We start from the raw sequence: 6,736 nt of genomic DNA, 5'->3' as shown, positions 1-6,736 counted from the left end.
TGAGGAGCCTTTCTGAACCAGGTGAGACCTGAGCGTTTCCATGATGGGAAATCTGCCAGATTAACAGGATGTGTGTGTTTTCTCTGCAGCGTTTAGTTTTTCAACTAAAGGCTTCCTTGACAAATAACAGCTGGAACCTGTGAAGGCTTGGTGGCAGAGCGTAAGAGAAGAAGGACAGTTAAGGTTATATTAAGGGTGCGTTGCTGACATTAGCCATGTTCTCCTGAATGGTGTTTCTGAGTGACTGCTGCTCTCTACTGTAAACTGAGATGGTTGTACTGGTGTGTACTTTACAGTCTGGAGGCCTGAACATTAGGTTGATTTGCAGACGTCTGTTTTACATCTCAGTACCACGTTAGAAGCAAAGGAAACAGAGTTCTGTCTGTCTCAATCAGAACCATCTTCAGCTTTGCTTCAAATGAGCTAAAGGAAAATAAGAATGTGAAGAGCAAACAGAGTCGAGTTTTGATGAAAAGCACAAAATGCTTAATATTCATAATTGCAACCACAGACAGTAATTTTTGGGAAGCTGAGTTGCTTGCTTGCAGTTTTGAGTTACCAAAGTAAAGTATCTGGTCTGAGAAGGTCCGACAGAAGAACTCAGATTCCTCTTCAAAGAGCATCTCCTAATAATCATGCGTGATCAGGAAGCCAGACCAAACCCAGGAGCTCCACCCTCATGTCTGGCCGAACATCTCAGAAACATAACCCGACCTTCATTAGTCTCACCATGCGCCCTGAACCACGCCGTGTTTTCTTTGGGGCCTGAGAGAACCACAGCCTGAATGTGAACAGGCCCGGCCCATCATTATCTGTGTTCAAGCTGCCTTATTCTGTGGCCATCCATAACAATCTGGGCATCAAATGAAACCCGTCTGGTTTCCTCAAGACCCACCATCAGGGTTCTGACTGAACCCCTCTGAGGCAGACCATAAGTCAGACTCTTTTACATGCTCACACCGCCATGTTACAACCCTGGATCCTGAACAAACGCTTTCTTCAAAGAGATCATTGAGAAATGATGTGGAGTTTTCTCCTTCAGTCATTTCTGACATAATATAAACCTTGTGGCTGCAGATCGAAAGACCAATGGGCGAAATATCTGTAATAGAATATGAAAATGATGATTGATATTCTTTCAAAATATAAAACAACATGCAAAGACTAAAGTCAGGAATAACACAGCTGGAGATGTTTTGTTTGTAATTCTGTTAGTCAATTGGTGAATCAGAGGTAAAATGATCTGAACATGGGATTTGCTGCAAATTAAGTTTAATTTATGTAATTATTTTGTTTCTGAAGGACAAAAGGCCATTACTTACTGATAGCCAAAACCTCCATGAGGATGAGATCAGGACAGGAAGTCAGGATGAGTTGCAGAAATTGGTCTCCAGGAACATAAATATACTAAATCCACTCTTCACATCAGGTTTTGGTAAAACATTTAGTTATCAGTTAGAAATGCTTTGGGACCAGAAGAATATAGATTTCATGAACATTTGAAAAGACTTGAGAGAATGTAAAGAGCCATTTACTCAGTAAACACTTTTACAAAATTCAATGGAGTTTGGCTTTTATTTAAATGAGATGATGAGTTTTCCCCTTTACCTTCAGCGAGTTTAAGGCTCTCTCCCTTAACATGCTGGCCTCTGGATGGCTCACACGGGACACAGCTGGGTTGGCAGGACATTCAGCTGAACCAAGAGCTCTTCATGAAAATAGGAGGTGTGAGGAGAGACATGCAGAGTTACACATTCAGAACAACGTTCACTGAAAGCTGCGTGAAGCTCTGCAGTATAGTACAGGAATAGCAGGAAAATGAGAAAAGCAAAAACAGAAACAACATAGAGTCTGTCTCATAAATATTGAGTGCCTATGGCAGCAGGAGCTAGCAGTGAACTGATGAAATAGGAGAGATTGATAGTAGGAAAAGGAATCAGTGGATAGAGAGCAGGTGAGCTGATTGGCTGAGCTGAATAGAATAGAATAGAATAGAATAGAATAGAATAGAATAGAATAGAATAGAATAGAATAGAATAGAATAGAATAGAATAGAATAGAATAGACTAGAATAGAATAGAAGTACTTTATTCATCCCAGCAGGGAAATTACTTCGCAGTTACAGCATAGAGACAAGACACAATAACAACTACCACTGAGTAGTAGTTGTAGATAAAATAAAAAATAAAAATAAAATATAAAATGCTATGAATTGTAAAAATATAAAATGCTGTTAATATAAAAGCAACTTAGAGCAGTCCTTGCAAAGATTTAAAAAAATGCAGATATGTATATGTAAATATATGTACAGCAAGTGTGCCACAGTGCAGTTGTGCAAAATTGGACTGATTAGTGCAGAACAATGATTTAGCTTTTATTGTACAGTGAGATGGCATGTGGCAGGAAGGATTTCCTGTATCTGTCCCTACGACAGCGGAGCTGGAGCAGTCTATGTGAGAAGGTGCTCCGCTGTCTGTCCACTATGTGGTGGAGACGGTGCTGTTTATTGTCCATAATAGACAGAACCTTCTTCAGTGTCCTCCTCTCCACCACAGTTTCCAGGGACTCCAGCCTTAGTCCCAGTACAGAGCCAGCTTTCCTGATGAAGCAGCTGAGTGGGAAATTGAGACAACTGAGGTAATCTACTGGTAGAAGCTAACCCACAATAACAGGAAAACTAAAGCATGACTATGCAGAACATACCACCACAAAACAGTGGGTGAACATAGAAAAGTACATTTTGATGATAAAATTTAGATTTGGGACCTGATCTGATGTTTCAGAGACCGCAGAGTCCTCCCTTCCCACAATCCCCAAAGTTTTAACGCATTGTTTCTCAAATGCATTAAAACTGAGGTGCAGGAGGGTCTAACAAAATGGGACAGTGTAGGTCCTAAACTGTCTTTTAAATATTGCTTTAGTCACAGAACAAAGGGAAAGATACACAGGAGAGAGAACAGCACAACTAGATCATCTATAGATGTGGTCAATGTTGGTGTGATTAATCCCAAAATCCTAATTCCTATTGGCTGACCTGAGTTGCTGAAAGGATCTCTATTCTCTGTGTCAAAAACCAAGTAGATTAATGTGTGTAAGTAGTGCATTATGGGTAACACATCAGCCCCATTATCTGCTTTGAAATAAAACATAGAAAGAGAGAAAAGAATTGGTGCCACTTTCGTCTCATGAGGTCACTGTGTTCGGGTTGAACTTTGTGAATCAGAGAAAGTCACAGCAAGAGCTGCAGAGGAGCCAAGAGCTAAATAAAGACCAACTTTAACTATAAAACCCTTTGGATGGGCAAGCATGGAGGAAAGATGGAGGAAGAAGAGGAAATGAGGCAGGAAAAGACCCACTGAGGCTATAAAGTCACTGTGAGGAGACTGGATGATGTGAGGACAGATGTGTGGACATACAGAGACCAAAAGAGAAACTGGACCAACTCTTCACCACTGAAGGGCGGACCAGCTCATTTCTAGCAGCTCTGCTCTGATTTGTTTTGGCCGGAGTGTCCTTAACTGTCTCAGGCGGCAGTTATGTGGACCGGACCTGGCAGTGTCTCACCGTGGACCACAAGGTTCTGTTGTGGCTGGTGGTGGAACAGCCCAGAGGTCCTGAGATGCTGCACAGGATGACTGAAACAAGCTTCAGAGTAATCAGAGGAGCCTGGGCTTCCAAAGCGTCCCGTACACAGGAAGTGACCACTACATTGCCAAGCAGCACTTCCTGTCTCAGACACAAACCACAGAACAGGCTGAGAAAAGAACAACCTGGTTTATGGAAAGCATTCAAAGGGAAACAAATCTACTGTGATCCATCAAGTCAACAGCAGCGTACTGTCAGGTGTTTAAAAGACAGAGAAGACTGGAACTAATCTAACATGACAAAACTCTGTGTCCACACGGACCACTGGGGACAGATTCATCAGCCTGTCTGAAACTAAAATACATCTTTTGTTGTTCGATGGAGCCACTGATTTACATTCAGAGAAACTTTCTGCTTCATTTACCTCTTACTCAAAGTCTGAAGAAAACAAAGTAAGAGAATGGAGGCTGACAAAGTAACGTGATATCAGAAACAGTAAAAGATAAATGCAACATCAGAAATGGTCATCATCATAAATAACACTTCACTAATGGATGTTTACAGACAGAAAGAGACAGAGAGGGAAAGGACACAGTGGAAACACTCCTGAACATCAAGAAATGATCACAGCAATGATGAGTTCTGCACAAACAGTCTAGGGACAAAGGGAGAAACTCAGGCAGACAGCGGGTGGGAGGAGACATTTGAACCAGAGGAAGGCTCCAAGTGTTTTAGGGTTCCTTCTTCACAGCCGGAACAGGAACGGACAGGATGTGTCATCAGTCCACTGGTTCTTCCAACAGCATTTCTGCTCTGAGTCACACGTTCAGGTAAAAAGTAACAAAAGCTGATTGTTAGATACAATATGAAGTTATTTTTTTTGTGCTGTAGTCAGGCTGTAGCAACTCTAGATCATAAAAGAACATGTGGAAAAGGGATAGAAGAGGTTATCTTATGACTGATACGGCAGAAATTGTTGCTCTATTCAGTCGATTTTTGCAAGATGCTGGTTAAGTCTCTAAAGAATTGAAAGATTACCTCAACAAGCATTATGGATTGTTCTGGATCCAATCAACCATCACTACAATTAATGATGGTTATTGTAGTGATGCATGTAGAGTTGCCACAAGCCAACTCTACATGAATGAAGCCTGAAAGAGTCTGTTCTCTTTGTGATCATGTTTTATGTGCCAGCACCTTAGCTCCATTTCAGATCAGAGGAAATGCAGGCTGCAGGTTCTGTTCATGACCTGAGGAACACATTGTGTTTCAGTTCCAACATTTTAATGATCAAACAGGTGAAGCTGGACTGAAAGCCTCCAATGAGTCCAAAGGAGAAGGAACTGAGAGGAAACTTGATATTTTGTCTCAATCTATGTTGTTTAATTGTTCTCCACTCCCAAAGACAGAGTCCTGCATAGGGACAGGTAAATGACATGGAGACTCTGCAGATTGCCCCTTCAACTTTCAGTTGCTGTCAGGATTAGAAACCTTGCAGGTGGCTGGAAGGCCAAGTGTGGCAGTGTTCATCCAAAGTCCTGGTTCTGTTCAGCTGGATGCAGACGTGTCAGTGCCATGCGTCTCTAGAAGGTCTGGAAATGGTCTTGAGACTTCAACTCAACATCTCACAGCCTGCTGGTCAAACAGAGACAACATTCTGAGAACCAGTTTTAAGGTAATCTTTAATGTACATGAGCATGTCCAGCCCAACAATAAGTGATTTAATACCCAGCAGTGATTGGAAGAGCATGATGGAGGAAGGAAGTTTTCATAACCCAATAAAAAGAAGAATTCTGCATATTCAAACAAATAAAACTCGTCTTTCGCTCTCTGTCTGGTCTTCTCGGGTTTTTTTATTGGATTTTCTATGAACATCTGCCCCCTTTGAATTTTTATTTTTCTGGTAAGATGATGTGGAAATTCTCATTCTGATGTAACTGGAAACATGGAGCTCTTCCAGCATATCCCAGAGTTTTGGTACAGTATCAGTGTGGCAGTGATCCGCCTGCTGGCTACTGACCAGGACAAATGTCTGAAGCTCCCAGAGGATCCACCAGCCCCCTCAGCACAGACCAAGTCGGCCCCAAAAACCTCCAAATGTCTCCAACAAGCTGAAACTGACTAAAGACCAGATGCTCGGGATTCTTTTCTTTCAGGATGGAAACTTTGTTATCCCAGACAGAGAAAAATACTTGGACACATTCTTATTAAAACACAGATATTATTCAGATTCATGCTTCTACAAATACCACAGGACCTGTATGGAGATAGCGACATGATTAGAAAGGGAGAGTGTTTTGCTGTACCTATGTCTCATTACTCAGTGTCATTATACAGCCATCTCCTTTACCACATCCAGCCGGTGGTTATTAGCATGTCTGCTAAAAGCTTTGTCCCGTTCAAACATTTCCATGTGTCGGCTTTCAGCCTCCTCCTCTGCAGCTGTGCGTGGCTGAAGCGTCCTCACCTTTAACTGCTGTGTGGGAGCCGTAAACCTTGATAGAACCTGCAGGTCCGGCTTGGAATAACATTGCTAGCTTTAATGAGGTTAATAAAAGGCCAACGGGGTCTTTAGAAGAGACAGGGGAAGGTTGGAGCCTGCCTGTAGGTGTTCAGGGTTCATATTTATCTCAGCAGGAACCCCAACAATTTACCAAATAAAGACAATGACTATTTATTCAATAAATGAAACTGCCCTAATGAGAGTCAAAAATATTAACTGCTTAATTTCAATAGTTAGAATCTCATTCTGGCCTTAGCTTAGAAAGGACTTTTATGAGAGTTATTTTGGGGAAATTCCCTTATTTTCTTCAGTGTGAGATTGCTTTAGGTCACATCACGCGATCTGCAGACTGTGGTTGTTCAGTCTCATCAACATACACTCAATCTTTTTTACCCTAAGACCTCTACCATAGTCTCCTTTTCTTTATCCTGCTTCTACTGTTTGCCTGGACATATGTCAATGACTCACCACTAGCTTCATGCTCTAATCAGATAAAAATCAATAAAATAGTTATTAGATGAAGGTAAAATAGTAACATCTCAAAACTACTCCTTAGTACCCTCTACTAGCACCAACTGGAAACATTCCTTCATGTCTGAAAAGATTAGATTACTTATTTTGATCGGTTTGGTTTCAGAGGGCAACATC

Source organism: Xiphophorus hellerii, chromosome 21 (genome assembly GCF_003331165.1).
Source record: "Xiphophorus hellerii strain 12219 chromosome 21, Xiphophorus_hellerii-4.1, whole genome shotgun sequence".
Classification (NCBI taxonomy): domain Eukaryota; kingdom Metazoa; phylum Chordata; class Actinopteri; order Cyprinodontiformes; family Poeciliidae; genus Xiphophorus; species Xiphophorus hellerii.
This window is presented reverse-complemented; position numbering follows the sequence as displayed.